This window comes from Lissotriton vulgaris, unplaced genomic scaffold (genome assembly GCF_964263255.1).
Source record: "Lissotriton vulgaris unplaced genomic scaffold, aLisVul1.2 SCAFFOLD_301, whole genome shotgun sequence".
Taxonomy (NCBI): domain Eukaryota; kingdom Metazoa; phylum Chordata; class Amphibia; order Caudata; family Salamandridae; genus Lissotriton; species Lissotriton vulgaris.
Genome location: NW_028244321.1, coordinates 847,900 through 863,845, shown reverse-complemented (window position 1 = coordinate 863,845; position 15,946 = coordinate 847,900). Strand labels below are relative to the sequence as shown.

At 41.4% G+C, this 15,946-nt stretch overlaps 6 non-coding genes across 6 annotated transcripts; all 6 read right to left on the bottom strand.

Moving 5' to 3' along the window:
* Positions 1-797: 797 nt before the first annotated feature.
* On the bottom strand, positions 798-879 carry TRNAS-AGA (transfer RNA serine (anticodon AGA)). Its single transcript has one exon. It is a non-coding gene; the product is annotated as a tRNA-Ser (tRNA).
* Positions 880-3,740: 2,861 nt separating this feature from the next.
* On the bottom strand, positions 3,741-3,822 carry TRNAS-AGA (transfer RNA serine (anticodon AGA)). Its single transcript has one exon. It is a non-coding gene; the product is annotated as a tRNA-Ser (tRNA).
* A 1,499-nt stretch (positions 3,823-5,321) lies between these two features.
* Positions 5,322-5,393, bottom strand: TRNAH-GUG (transfer RNA histidin (anticodon GUG)). The gene has a single exon. It is a non-coding gene; the product is annotated as a tRNA-His (tRNA).
* Positions 5,394-9,622: 4,229 nt separating this feature from the next.
* On the bottom strand, positions 9,623-9,704 carry TRNAS-AGA (transfer RNA serine (anticodon AGA)). Its single transcript has one exon. It is a non-coding gene; the product is annotated as a tRNA-Ser (tRNA).
* A 2,859-nt stretch (positions 9,705-12,563) lies between these two features.
* TRNAS-AGA (transfer RNA serine (anticodon AGA)) lies at positions 12,564-12,645 on the bottom strand. The gene has a single exon. It is a non-coding gene; the product is annotated as a tRNA-Ser (tRNA).
* A 2,860-nt stretch (positions 12,646-15,505) lies between these two features.
* On the bottom strand, positions 15,506-15,587 carry TRNAS-AGA (transfer RNA serine (anticodon AGA)). Its single transcript has one exon. It is a non-coding gene; the product is annotated as a tRNA-Ser (tRNA).
* Positions 15,588-15,946: the final 359 nt, after the last annotated feature.

Sequence of the window (15,946 nt, the reverse complement as noted above, 5' to 3'; positions counted from 1 at the left end):
AGCTGTGGCTAATGACTGCATGCCTAATTATGATGAAGCAAGCACCATGGCTCGTAGGGGCCCCACAACACACTTTTCTTAGCTCATTAAATTAAAGTATAAACTTCTGCCATGTGTGAGTGGTAAAGGCTTGTTAATTTTGTTGCTTTTCAAATTCACGTCTGACAACAAGACGAAGGAACATTGGGGCATCAGACGCTTTGGAAAGTAGCCACCAACCGCAGAGAAAGAGAGAAAGAGGGAAAATACAGTATGAGGTGTGGAGAAAACAGCAGCAGGTACACGGAGCTCAAATGAGATTAATGGCGCCTAAGTAGAGCACGTAAAGGAACAGTTACAAATCTAAGAAAAGGGAAAGAAAAGACTAGGAAAAAACACAGAAAGAGCTTGTAGATGAAATTCTCTTCCAGGAACAGCAGGTTAGGAGAAATTACACAGGGAGCAGTTAAGCTTGTAACACGGGGGAGAATAGAAAAGAAAATGCAGTTTTATGAAGTGTGTTTGCCTAATCCAGCTAGCACTTTTATTTTATTTCTCTATTTGCTTCTTTTATTGGTAAAGTAAGTTTCAAGTGCATGCACAGGTATGACCGAGAGAGCCAGGGTATAATAATTTGAAGCGTTTGCACCAGCGCTAATGAAGGACGAGAGTTATAGCAAAGATATGAAAGGGGGAGCGATAATAAATATGTGATATGGCAATAGTGACACCAAAATAAGCCACCTATTTATAAAACTGACATGGAAGAAATACTAAAGGTTAACTTCTGAAATTGTAGCCGATGTTAAAAAGATTCGCGTTGTCTGCAGGATTCGAACCTGCGCGGGGAGACCCCAATGGATTTCTAGTCCATCGCCTTAACCACTCGGCCACAACAACTGACTGTAAGGTGTGTGCACATAATCTCTATGCAAGTTTTCAAGGTGTCCCACAGCAAATTCCTGATATTCTGCAATGCACTTTTAAAAAATAATGTTTTTTTCAGCAGGCACATTCTCTCGTAAAAACAAAAATTGCATGCGTATATCTCTAGTTTGGAATACCATAGGCTTGCATGCATACTCTCATGGGTCACTCAAGTTTTTGGACCCTATTGCACTCTGTTTTCGTGCTGCTTTTAGTATATGGCCCATATTACAGAAGTCTACCATCTTTGAGTATTTGAGGCTCCTTTGTAAGTGCTTTATATTTTTTCCTGGAAGAGCTATATAATAAAGGGGTCCAGGAAGGATTGCATTTATGGAAGATAAAAGAAGGCCCACTTGTCTCACCAAATGCTGTAGAGAAACCTGATGTTTTACTCATGTTATCCTTAGTTCGTTTTTGTTATACCTTGCATTCTTAAGGTGGTCCCAACCCCACCTTATTGCTTTTCACCTCCGCATTTTGCTGTATCTTTTTGTTGGCCTTAGGACTCTGATCACTTTATCGCTACTAATCAGTGCTGAAGTGCACGTGCTTCTTCCCTAATCATGTGTATAATTGGAGTATACCTGACTGACAGATTTAATTTACTTGAAAGCCCCTTGTAAAGTGGTATACCATATACCCAGGGACTGATTGTGCCGCCCAAAGAAATAGCATTTCAAACCTGTCTCAAGCCTGCTACTGCAGTGCCTGTGCTGCAGTGTACTGCCACTTCGACTTGGCATTTAAAACTACTTGCCAAGCCTTAAACTCCAATTTTATTACATATCAGTAACCCCTAAGGTAGGCCCTAAGAAGTCCTAGGGGCATCATGCTATGTAAGTAAAAGGTAAGACATGTACTGTGGTAGTTTGTATGTCCTAGTAGTATCAAACAGTCTATTACATTTTTCACTACTGTGAGGTCTGCCCCTCTCATAGGTTAGCATTGGGTATTCCCTTATACTTTTTGGGGGGTAATTCCATGTCAGAGAGGAGAAGCTTTATTTATTTATTTATTAATAAATCCTATCTACTGGTGAGGTTGGAATTAATCTTACTATTGTATAAATGCCATTTTCAGAGAGTGAGCATTTCTCTGCACTTACTGCTCTATTTGCATTGAAACCTGTCTTCGATTGACGTCTGGATTGGGCTGCGAGGCAGTACATATGTTCATTCCCTGTAGACAGCCACAACACAGGTCACTCAACTGCAACTGCATTCATCTGCATTCTGATTGGCCTGGGGGAGAGCTCCGCTCCCCTTTCCGCAAATATGTTCAAGAACGATAATTTATGTCAGTAAGTACAGTATACCTACATCTTATAATCATGTGTGTTTAAATAATTTGTCGTTAGATCGTTTAAATATTGAAAAGGATCTGTTTTAATAGACATTTTACAAAAACAACTGGTACATTTGGGAATTCTGTAAAGGAAAAACCCAACTGCCGTGACATTGCCAACCACAATGCCGTGACTCGGATTCGAACCGAGCCTGCTGCAGCCACAACGCAGAGTACTAACCACTATACGATCACGGCGAGCTACTTGGGCTCAATAACATACAGTGACATGAAGAAATTATAATTCGGAACATTCAGGGCTACTCCTGTGATAGGCTGAATGTGTTCTTTGCTTCCTCATTCCTTATACAAAGGCTTTATCTCCTCAGTGGTTGATAGGCTGAAACCGTTTCCTGGCCGCCTGCTTGTGAACTGGCAGGAGTCAAAGATCACACATACACTGGTGGGCCTGTGATGGGACACCAATGCAGAGAAACACACCTGGCGCAGATATTCTATTCTGTTTATTAGACCTGCATCTCCCCTGTACCTCCTCAAGCCATCTGTATGTGAAGCAAGAAGGAGTTAAGGAACGGTCCATCTACACTTTTATTGGGAGGATGCTGCCGTGAGCTCCTCCCAGCTAATCACACAAACAGCAGTAAAGAAAGATAACTACACAGTTAGGGGGGACTGCATGGTTAGGTTTTTGAGGAATTATTGAAACTGACCTCAGTGACCCATAATCAGAGCTGTGGCTAATGACTGCATGCCTAATTATGATGAAGCAAGCACCATGGCTCGTAGGGGCCCCACAACACACTTTTCTTAGCTCATTAAATTAAAGTATAAACTTCTGCCATGTGTGAGTGGTAAAGGCTTGTTAATTTTGTTGCTTTTCAAATTCACGTCTGACAACAAGACGAAGGAACATTGGGGCATCAGACGCTTTGGAAAGTAGCCACCAACCGCAGAGAAAGAGAGAAAGAGGGAAAAGGCAGTATGAGGTGTGGAGAAAACAGCAGCAGGTACACGGAGCTCAAATGAGATTAATGGCGCCTAAGTAGAGCACGTACAGGAACAGTTACAAATCTAAGAAAAGGGAAAGAAAAGACTAGGAAAAAACACAGAAAGAGCTTGTAGATGAAATTCTCTTCCAGGAACAGCAGGTTAGGAGAAATTACACAGGGAGCAGTTAAGCTTGTAACACGGGGGAGAATAGAAAAGAAAATGCAGTTTTATGAAGTGTGTTTTCCTAATCCAGCTAGCACTTTTATTTTATTTCTCTATTTGCTTCTTTTATTGGTAAAGTAAGTTTCAAGTGCATGCACAGGTATGACCGAGAGAGCCAGGGTATAATAATTTGAAGCGTTTGCACCAGCGCTAATGAAGGACGAGAGTTATAGCAAAGATATGAAAGGGGGAGCGATAATAAATATGTGATATGGCAATAGTGACACCAAAATAAGCCACCTATTTATAAAACTGACATGGAAGAAATACTAAAGGTTAACTTCTGAAATTGTAGCCGATGTTAAAAAGATTCTCGTTGTCGGCAGGATTCGAACCTGCGCGGGCAGACCCCAATGGATTTCTAGTCCATCGCCTTAACCACTCGGCCACAACAACTGACTGCAAGGTGTGTGCACATAATCTGTATGCAAGTTTTCAAGGTGTCCCACAGCAAATTCCTGATATTCTGCAATGCACTTTTAAAAAATAATGTTTTTTTCAGCAGGCACATTCTCTCCTAAAAACAAAAATTGCATGCGTCTATCTCTAGTTTGGAATACCATAGGCTTGCATGCATACTCTCATGGGTCACTCAAGTTTTTTGGACCCTATTGCACTCTGTTTTCGTGCTGCTTTTAGTACATGGCCCATATTACAGAAGTCTACCATCTTTGAGTATTTAAGGCTCCTTTGTAAGTGCTTTATATTTATTCCTGGAAGAGCTAAATAATAAAGGGGTCCAGGAAGGATGGCATTTATGGAAGATAAAAGAAGGCCCACTTGTCTCACCAAATGCTGTAGAGAAACCTGATGTTTTACTCATGTTATCCTTAGTTCGTTTTTGTTAGACCTTGCATTCTTAAGGTGGTCCCAACCCCACCTTATTGCTTTTCACCTCTGCATTTTGCTGTATCTTTTTGTTGGCCTTAGGACTCTGATCACTTTATCGCTACTAATCAGTGCTGAAGTGCACGTGCTTCTTCCCTAATCATGTGTATAATTGGAGTATACCTGCCTGACAGATTTAATTTACTTGAAAGCCCCTTGTAAAGTGGTATACCATATACCCAGGGACTGATTGTGCCGCCCAAAGAAATAGCATTTCAAACCTGTCTCAAGCCTGCTACTGCAGTGCCTGTGCTGCAGTGTACTGCCACTACGACTTGACATTTAAAACTACTTGCCAAGCCTTAAACTCCAATTTTATTACATATCAGTAACCCCTAAGGTAGGCCCTAAGAAGTCCTAGGGGCATCATGATATGCAAGTAAAAGGTAAGACATGTACTGTGGTAGTTTGTATGTCCTAGTAGTATCAAACAGTCTATTACATTTTTCACTACTGTGAGGTCTGCCCCTCTCATAGGTTAGCATTGGGTATTCCCTTATACTTTTTGGGGGGTAATTCCATATCAGGGAGGAGAAGCTTTATTTATTTATTGATAAATCCTATCTACTGGTGAGGTTGGATTTAATCTTACTATTGTATGAATGCCATTTTCAGAGAGTGAGCATTTCTCTGCACTTACTGCTCTATTTGCATTGAAACCTGTCTTCGATTGACGTCTGGATTGGGCTGCGGGACAGCTACATATGTGCATTCCCTGTAGACAGCCACAACACAGGTCACTCAACTGCAACTGCATTCATCTGCATTCTGATTGGCCTGGGGGAGAGCTCCGCTCCCCTTACCGCAAATATGTTCAAGAACGATAATTTATGTCAGTAAGTACAGTATACCTACATCTTATAATCATGTGTGTTTAAATAATTTGTCGTTAGATCGTTTAAATATTGAAAAGGATCTGTTTTTAATAGACATTTTACAAAAACAACTGGTACATTTGGGAATTCTGTAAAGGAAAAACCCAACTGCCGTGACATTGCCAACCACAATGCCGTGACTCGGATTCGAACCGAGGTTGCTGCGGCCACAACGCAGAGTACTAACCACTATACGATCACGGCGAGCTACTTGGGCTCAATAACGTACAGTGACATGAAGAAATTATAATTCGGAACACTCAGGGCTACTCCTGTGATAGGCTGAATGTGTTCATTGCTTCCTCATTCCTTATACAAAGGCTTTATCTCCTCAGTGGTTGATAGGCTGAAACCGTTTCCTGGCCGCCTGCTTGTGAACTGGCAGGAGTCAAAGATCACACATACACTGGTGGGCCTGTGATGGGACACCAATGCAGAGAAACAAACCTGGCGCAGATATTCTATTCTGTTTATTAGACCTGCATCTCCCCTGTACCTCCTCAAGCCATCTGTATGTGAAGCAAGAAAGAGTTAAGGAACGGTCCATCTACACTTTTATTGGGAGGATGCTGCCGTGAGCTCCTCCCAGCTAATCACACAAACAGCAGTAAAGCAAGATAACTACACAGTTAGGGGGGACTGCATGGTTAGGTTTTTGAGGAATTATTGAAACTGACCTCAGTGACCCATAATCAGAGCTGTGGCTAATGACTGCATGCCTAATTATGATGAAGCAAGCACCATGGCTCGTAGGGGCCCCACAACACACTTTTCTTAGCTCATTGAATTAAAGTATAAACTTCTGCCATGTGTGAGTGGTAAAGGCTTGTTAATTTTGTTGCTTTTCAAATTCACTTCTGACAACAAGACGAAGGAACATTGGGATATCAGACGCTTTGGAAAGTAGCCACCAACCGCAGAGAAAGAGAGAAAGAGGGAAAAGACAGTATGAGGTGTGGAGAAAACAGCAGCAGGTACAAGGAGCTCAAATGAGATTAATGGCGCCTCAGTAGAGCACGTAAAGGAACAGTTACAAATCTAAGAAAAGGGAAAGAAAAGACTAGGAAAAAACACAGAAAGAGCTTGTAGATGAAATTCTCTTTCAGGAACAGCAGGTTAGGAGAAATTACACAGGGAGCAGTTAAGCTTGTAACACGGGGGAGAATAGAAAAGAAAATGCAGTTTTATGAAGTGTGTTTGCCTAATCCAGCTAGCACTTTTATTTTATTTCTCTATTTGCTTCTTTTATTGGTAAAGTAAGTTTCAAGTGCATGCACAGGTATGACCGAGAGAGCCAGGGTATAATAATTTGAAGCGTTTGCACCAGCTCTAATGAAGGACGAGAGTTATAGCAAAGATATGAAAGGGGGAGCGATAATAAATATGTGATATGGCAATAGTGACACCAAAATAAGCCACCTATTTATAAAACTGACATGGAAGAAATACTAAAGGTTAACTTCTGAAATTGTAGCCGATGTTAAAAAGATTCTCGTTGTCGGCAGATTCGAACCTGCGCGGGGAGACCCCAATGGATTTCTAGTCCATCGCCTTAACCACTCGGCCACAACAACTGACTGCAAGGTGTGTGCACATAATCTGTATGCAAGTTTTCAAGGTGTCCCACAGCAAATTCCTGATATTCTGCAATGCACTTTTAAAAAATAATGTTTTTTTCAGCAGGCACATTCTCTCGTAAAAACAAAAATTGCATGCGTATATCTCTAGTTTGGAATACCATAGGCTTGCATGCATACTCTCATGGGTCACTCAAGTTTTTTGGACCCTATTGCACTCTGTTTTTGTGCTGCTTTTAGTATATGGCCCATATTACAGAAGTCTACCATCTTTGAGTATTTGAGGCTCCTTTGTAAGTGCTTTCTATTTTTTCCTGGAAGAGCTATATAATAAAGGGGTCCAGGAAGGATTGCATTTATGGAAGATAAAAGAAGGCCCACTTGTCTCACCAAATGCTGTAGAGAAACCTGATGTTTTACTCATGTTATCCTTAGTTCGTTTTTGTTAGACCTTGCATTCTTAAGGTGGTCCCAACCCCACCGTATTGCTTTTCACCTCCGCATTTTGCTGTATCTTTTTGTTGGCCTTAGGACTCTGATCACTTTATCGCTACTAATCAGTGCTGAAGTGCACGTGCTTCTTCCCTAATCAGGTGTATAATTGGAGTATACCTGACTGACAGATTTAATTTACTTGAAAGCCCCTTGTAAAGTGGTATACCATATACCCAGGGACTGATTGTGCCGCCCAAAGAAATAGCATTTCAAACCTGTCTCAAGCCTGCTACTGCAGTGCCTGTGCTGCAGTGTACTGCCACTTCGACTTGGCATTTAAAACTACTTGCCAAGCCTTAAACTCCAATTTTATTACATATCAGTAACCCCTAAGGTAGGCCCTAGGTAGTCCTAGGGGCATCATGCTATGTAAGTAAAAGGTAAGACATGTACTGTGGTAGTTTGTATGTCCTAGTAGTATCAAACAGTCTATTACATTTTTCACTACTGTGAGGTCTGCCCCTCTCATAGGTTAGCATTGGGTATTCCCTTGTACTTTTTGGGGGGTAATTCCATATCAGAGAGGAGAAGCTTTATTTATTTATTGATAAATCCTATCTACTGGTGAGGTTGGATTTAATCTCACTATTGTATAAATGCCATTTTCAGAGAGTGAGCATTTCTCTGCACTTACTGCTCTATTTGCATTGAAACCTGTCTTCGATTGACGTCTGGATTGGGCTGCGAGACAGCTACATATGTTCATTCCCTGTAGACAGCCACAACACAGGTCACTCAACTGCAACTGCATTCATCTGCATTCTGATTGGCCTGGGGGAGAGCTCCGCTCCCCTTACCGCAAATATGTTCAAGAACGATAATTTATGTCAGTAAGTACAGTATACCTACATCTTATAATCATGTGTGTTTAAATAATTTGTCGTTAGATCGTTTAAATATTGAAAAGGATCTGTTTTAATAGACATTTTACAAAAACAACTGGTACATTTGGGAATTCTGTAAAGGAAAAACCCAACTGCCGTGACATTGCCAACCACAATGCCGTGACTCGGATTCGAACCGAGCCTGCTGCAGCCACAACGCAGAGTACTAACCTCTATACGATCACGGCGAGCTACTTGGGCTCAATAACGTACAGTGACATGAAGAAATTATAATTCGGAACATTCAGGGCTACTCCTGTGATAGGCTGAATGTGTTCATTGCTTCCTCATTCCTTATACAAAGGCTTTATCTCCTCAGTGGTTGATAGGCTGAAACCGTTTCCTGGCCGCCTGCTTGTGAACTGGCAGGAGTCAAAGATCACACATACACTGGTGGGCCTGTGATGAGACACCAATGCAGAGAAACACACCTGGCGCAGATATTCTATTCTGTTTATTAGACCTGCATCTCCCCTGTACCTCCTCAAGCCATCTGTATGTGAAGCAAGAAGGAGTTAAGGAACGGTCCATCTACACTTTTATTGGGAGGATGCTGCCGTGAGCTCCTCCCAGCTAATCACACAAACAGCAGTAAAGCAAGATAACTACACAGTTAGGGGGGACTGCATGGTTAGGTTTTTGAGGAATTATTGAAACTGACCTCAGTGACCCATAATCAAAGCTGTGGCTAATGACTGCATGCCTAATTATGATGAAGCAAGCACCATGGCTCGTAGGGGCCCCACAACACACTTTTCTTAGCTCATTAAATTAAAGTATAAACTTCTGCCATGTGTGAGTGGTAAAGGCTTGTTAATTTTGTTGCTTTTCAAATTCACGTCTGACAACAAGACGAAGGAACATTGGGGCATCAGACGCTTTGGAAAGTAGCCACCAACCGCAGAGAAAGAGAGAAAGAGGGAAAAGACAGTATGAGGTGTGGAGAAAACAGCAGCAGGTACACGGAGCTCAAATGAGATTAATGGCGCCTAAGTAGAGCACGTAAAGGAACAGTTACAAATCTAAGAAAAGGGAAAGAAAAGACTAGGAAAAAACACAGAAAGAGCTTGTAGATGAAATTCTCTTCCAGGAACAGCAGGTTAGGAGAAATTACACAGGGAGCAGTTAAGCTTGTAACACGGGGGAGAATAGAAAAGAAAATGCAGTTTTATGAAGTGTGTTTGCCTAATCCAGCTAGCACTTTTATTTTATTTCTCTATTTGCTTCTTTTATTGGTAAAGTAAGTTTCAAGTGCATGCACAGGTATGACCGAGAGAGCCAGGGTATAATAATTTGAAGCGTTTGCACCAGCGCTAATGAAGGACGAGAGTTATAGCAAAGATATGAAAGGGGGAGCGATAATAAATATGTGATATGGCAATAGTGACACCAAAATAAGCCACCTATTTATAAAACTGACATGGAAGAAATACTAAAGGTTAACTTCTGAAATTGTAGCCGATGTTAAAAAGATTCTCGTTGTCGGCAGGATTCGAACCTGCGCGGGGAGACCCCAATGGATTTCTAGTCCATCGCCTTAACCACTCGGCCACAACAACTGACTGTAAGGTGTGTGCACATAATCTGTATGCAAGTTTTCAAGGTGTCCCACAGCAAATTCCTGATATTCTGCAATGCACTTTTAAAAAATAATGTTTTTTTCAGCAGGCACATTCTCTCGTAAAAACAAAAATTGCATGTGTATATCTCTAGTTTGGAATACCATAGGCTTGCATGCATACTCTCATGGGTCACTCAAGTTTTTTGGACCCTATTGCACTCTGTTTTCGTGCTGCTTTTAGTATATGGCCCATATTACAAAAGTCTACCATCTTTGAGTATTTGAGGCTCCTTTGTAAGTGCTTTATATTTTTTCCTGGAGGAGCTATATAATAAAGGGGTCCAGGAAGGATTGCATTTATGGAAGATAAAAGAAGGCCCACTTGTCTCACCAAATGCTGTAGAGAAACCTGATGTTTTACTCATGTTATCCTTAGTTCGTTTTTGTTAGACCTTGCATTCTTAAGGTGGTCCCAACCCCACCTTATTGCTTTTCACCTCCGCATTTTGCTGTATCTTTTTGTTGGCCTTAGGACTCTGATCACTTTATCGCTACTAATCAGTGCTGAAGTGCACGTGCTTCTTCCCTAATCAGGTGTATAATTGGAGTATACCTGACTGACAGATTTAATTTACTTGAAAGCCCCTTGTAAAGTGGTATACCATATACCCAGGGACTGATTGTGCCGTCCAAAGAAATAGCATTTCAAACCTGTCTCAAGCCTGCTACTGCAGTGCCTGTGCTGCAGTGTACTGCCACTTCGACTTGGCATTTAAAACTACTTGCCAAGCCTTAAACTCCAATTTTATTACATATCAGTAACCCCTAAGGTAGGCCCTAGGTAGTCCTAGGGGCATCATGCTATGTAAGTAAAAGGTAAGACATGTACTGTGGTAGTTTGTATGTCCTAGTAGTATCAAACAGTCTATTACATTTTTCACTACTGTGAGGTCTGCCCCTCTCATAGGTTAGCATTGGGTATTCCCTTATACTTTTTGGGGGGTAATTCCATATCAGAGAGGAGAAGCTTTATTTGTTTATTGATAAATCCTATCTACTGGTGAGGTTGGATTTAATCTCACTATTGTATAAATGCCATTTTCAGAGAGTGAGCATTTCTCTGCACTTACTGCTCTATTTGCATTGAAACCTGTCTTCGATTGACGTCTGGATTGGGCTGCGAGACAGCTACATATGTTCATTCCCTGTAGACAGCCACAACACAGGTCACTCAACTGCAACTGCATTCATCTGCATTCTGATTGGCCTGGGGGAGAGCTCCGCTCCCCTTTCCGCAAATATGTTCAAGAACGATAATTTATGTCAGTAAGTACAGTATACCTACATCTTATAATCATGTGTGTTTAAATAATTTGTCGTTAGATCGTTTAAATATTGAAAAGGATCTGTTTTAATAGACATTTTACAAAAACAACTGGTACATTTGGGAATTCTGTAAAGGAAAAACCCAACTGCCGTGACATTGCCAACCACAATGCTGTGACTCGGATTCGAACCGAGCCTGCTGCAGCCACAACGCAGAGTACTAACCACTATACGATCACGGCGAGCTACTTGGGCTCAATAACGTACAGTGACATGAAGAAATTATAATTCGGAACATTCAGGGCTACTCCTGTGATAGGCTGAATGTGTTCTTTGCTTCCTCATTCCTTATACAAAGGCTTTATCTCCTCAGTGGTTGATAGGCTGAAACCGTTTCCTGGCCGCCTGCTTGTGAACTGGCAGGAGTCAAAGATCACACATACACTGGTGGGCCTGTGATGGGACACCAATGCAGAGAAACACACCTGGCGCAGATATTCTATTCTGTTTATTAGACCTGCATCTCCCCTGTACCTCCTCAAGCCATCTGTATGTGAAGCAAGAAGGAGTTAAGGAACGGTCCATCTACACTTTTATTGGGAGGATGCTGCCGTGAGCTCCTCCCAGCTAATCACACAAACAGCAGTAAAGAAAGATAATTACACAGTTAGGGGGGACTGCATGGTTAGGTTTTTGAGGAATTATTGAAACTGACCTCAGTGACCCATAATCAGAGCTGTGGCTAATGACTGCATGCCTAATTATGATGAAGCAAGCACCATGGCTCGTAGGGGCCCCACAACACACTTTTCTTAGCTCATTAAATTAAAGTATAAACTTCTGCCATGTGTGAGTGGTAAAGGCTTGTTAATTTTGTTGCTTTTCAAATTCACGTCTGACAACAAGACGAAGGAACATTGGGGCATCAGACGCTTTGGAAAGTAGCCACCAACCGCAGAGAAAGAGAGAAAGAGGGAAAAGGCAGTATGAGGTGTGGAGAAAACAGCAGCAGGTACACGGAGCTCAAATGAGATTAATGGCGCCTAAGTAGAGCACGTACAGGAACAGTTACAAATCTAAGAAAAGGGAAAGAAAAGACTAGGAAAAAACACAGAAAGAGCTTGTAGATGAAATTCTTTTCCAGGAACAGCAGGTTAAGAGAAATTACACAGGGAGCAGTTAAGCTTGTAACACGGGGGAGAATAGAAAAGAAAATGCAGTTTTATGAAGTGTGTTTGCCTAATCCAGCTATCACTTTTATTTTATTTCTCTATTTGCTTCTTTTATTGGTAAAGTAAGTTTCAAGTGCATGCACAGGTATGACCGAGAGAGCCAGGGTATAATAATTTGAAGCGTTTGCACCAGCGCTAATGAAGGACGAGAGTTATAGCAAAGATATGAAAGGGGGAGCGATAATAAATATGTGATATGGCAATAGTGACACCAAAATAAGCCACCTATTTATAAAACTGACATGGAAGAAATACTAAAGGTTAACTTCTGAAATTGTAGCCGATGTTAAAAAGATTCTCGTTGTCGGCAGGATTCGAACCTGCGCGGGGAGACCCCAATGGATTTCTAGTCCATCGCCTTAACCCCTCGGCCACAACAACTGACTGTAAGGTGTATGCACATAATCTGTATGCAAGTTTTCAAGGTGTCCCACAGCAAATTCCTGATATTCTGCAATGCACTTTTAAAAAATAATGTTTTTTTCAGCAGGCACATTCTCTCGTAAAAACAAAAATTGCATGCGTATATCTCTAGTTTGGAATACCATAGGCTTGCATGCATACTCTCATGGGTCACTCAAGTTTTTTGGACCCTATTGCACTCTGTTTTCGTGCTGCTTTTAGTATATGGCCCATATTACAGAAGTCTACCATCTTTGAGTATTTGAGGCTCCTTTGTAAGTGCTTTATATTTTTTCCTGGAAGAGCTATATAATAAAGGGGTCCAGGAAGGATTGCATTTATGGAAGATAAAAGAAGGCCCACTTGTCTCACCAAATGCTGTAGAGAAACCTGATGTTTTACTCATGTTATCCTTAGTTCGTTTTTGTTAGACCTTGCATTCTTAAGGTGGTCCCAACCCCACCTTATTGCTTTTCACCTCCGCATTTTGCTGTATCTTTTTGTTGGCCTTAGGACTCTGATCACTTTATCGCTACTAATCAGTGCTGAAGTGCACGTGCTTCTTCCCTAATCATGTGTATAATTGGAGTATACCTGACTGACAGATTTAATTTACTTGAAAGCCCCTTGTAAAGTGGTATACCATATACCCAGGGACTGATTGTGCCGCCCAAATAAATAGCATTTCAAACCTGTCTCAAGCCTGCTACTGCAGTGCCTGTGCTGCAGTGTACTGCCACTTCGACTTGGCATTTAAAACTACTTGCCAAGCCTTAAACATCAATTTTATTACATATCAGTAACCCCTAAGGTAGGCCCTAGGTAGTCCTAGGGGCATCATGCTATGTAAGTAAAAGGTAAGACATGTACTGTGGTAGTTTGTATGTCCTAGTAGTATCAAACAGTCCATTACATTTTTCACTACTGTGAGGTCTGCCCCTCTCATAGGTTAGCATTGGGTATTCCCTTATACTTTTTGGGGGGTAATTCCATATCAGAGAGGAGAAGCTTTATTTATTTATTGATAAATCCTATCTACTGGTGAGGTTGGATTTAATCTTACTATTGTATAAATGCCATTTTTAGAGAGTGAGCATTTCTCTGCACTTACTGCTCTATTTGCATTGAAACCTGTCTTCGATTGACGTCTGGATTGGGCTGCGAGACAGCTACATATGTGCATTCCCTGTAGACAGCCACAACACAGGTCACTCAACTGCAACTGCATTCATCTGCATTCTGATTGGCCTGGGGGAGAGCTCCGCTCCCCTTACCGCAAATATGTTCAAGAACGATAATTTATGTCAGTAAGAACAGTATACCTACATCTTATAATCATGTGTGTTTAAATAATTTCTCATTAGATCGTTTAAATATTGAAAAGAATCTGTTTCTAATAGACATTTTACAAAAACAACTGGTACATTTGGGAATTCTGTAAAGGAAATACCCAACTGCCGTGACATTGCCAACCACAATGCCGTGACTCGGATTCGAACCGAGGTTGCTGCGGCCACAATGCAGAGTACTAACCACTATACGATCAAGGCGAGCTACTTGGGCTCAATAACTTACAGTGACATGAAGAAATTATAATTCGGAACACTCAGGGCTACTCCTGTGATAGGGTGAATGTGTTCATTGCTTCCTCATTCCTTATACAGAGGCTTTATCTCCTCAGTGGTTGATAGGCTGAAACCGTTTCCTGGCCGCCTGCTTGTGAACTGGCAGGAGTCAAAGATCACACATACACTGGTGGGCCTGTGATGGGACACCAATGCAGAGAAACACACCTGGCGCAGATATTCTATTCTGTTTATTAGACCTGCATCTCCCCTGTACCTCCTCAAGCCATCTGTATGTGAAGCAAGAAAGAGTTAAGGAACGGTCCATCTACACTTTTATTGGGAGGATGCTGCCGTGAGCTCCTCCCAGCTAATCACAAAAACAGCAGTAAAGCAAGATAACTACACAGTTAGGGGGGACTGCATGGTTAGGTTTTTGAGGAATTATTAAAACTGACCTCAGTGACCCATAATCAGAGCTGTGGCTAATGACTGCATGCCTAATTATGATGAAGCAAGCACCATGGCTCGTAGGGGCCCCACAACACACTTTTCTTAGCTCATTGAATTAAAGTATAAACTTCTGCCATGTGTGAGTGGTAAAGGCTTGTTAATTTTGTTGCTTTTCAAATTCACGTCTGACAACAAGACGAAGGAACATTGGGGCATCAGACGCTTTGGAAAGTAGCCACCAACCGCAGAGAAAGAGAGAAAGAGGGAAAAGACAGTATGAGGTGTGGAGAAAACAGCAGCAGGTACAAGAAGCTCAAATGAGATTAATGGCGCCTAAATAGAGCACGTAAAGGAACAGTTACAAATCTAAGAAAAGGGAAAGAAAAGACTAGGAAAAAACACAGAAAGAGCTTGTAGATGAAATTCTCTTCCAGGAACAGCAGGTTAAGAGAAATTACACAGGGAGCAGTTAAGCTTTTAACACTGGGGAGAATAGAAAAGAAAATGCAGTTTTATGAAGTGTGTTTGCCTAATCCAGCTAGCACTTTTATTTTATTTCTCTATTTGCTTCTTTTATTGGTAAAGTAAGTTTCAAGTGCATGCACAGGTATGACCGAGAGAGCCAGGGTATAATAATTTGAAGCGTTTGCACCAGCGCTAATGAAGCACGAGAGTTATAGCAAAGATATGAAAGGGGGAGCGATATTAAATATGTGATATGGCAATAGTGACACCAAAATAAGCCACCTATTTATAAAACTGACATGGAAGAAATACTAAAGGTTAACTTCTGAAATTGAAGCCAATGTTAAAAAGATTCTCGTTGTCGGCAGGATTCGAACCTGCGTGGGGAGACCCCAATGGATTTCTAGTCCATCGCCTTAACCACTCGGCCACAACAACTGACGGTAAGGTGTGTGCACATAATCTGTATGCAAGTTTCCAAGGTGTCCCACAGCAAATTCCTGATATTCTGCAATGCACTTTTAAAAAATAATGTTTTTTTCAGCAGGCACATTCTCTCCTAAAAACAAAAATTGCATGCGTATATCTCTAGTTTGGAATACCATAGGCTTGCATGCATACTCTCATGGGTCACTCAAGTTTTTTGGACCCTATTGCACTCTGTTTTCGTGCTGCTTTTAGTATATGGCCCATATTACAGAAGTCTACCATCTTTGAGTATTTGAGGCTCCTTTGTAAGTGCTTTATATTTTTTCCTTGAAGAGCTATATAATAAAGGGGTCCGGGAAGGATTGCAT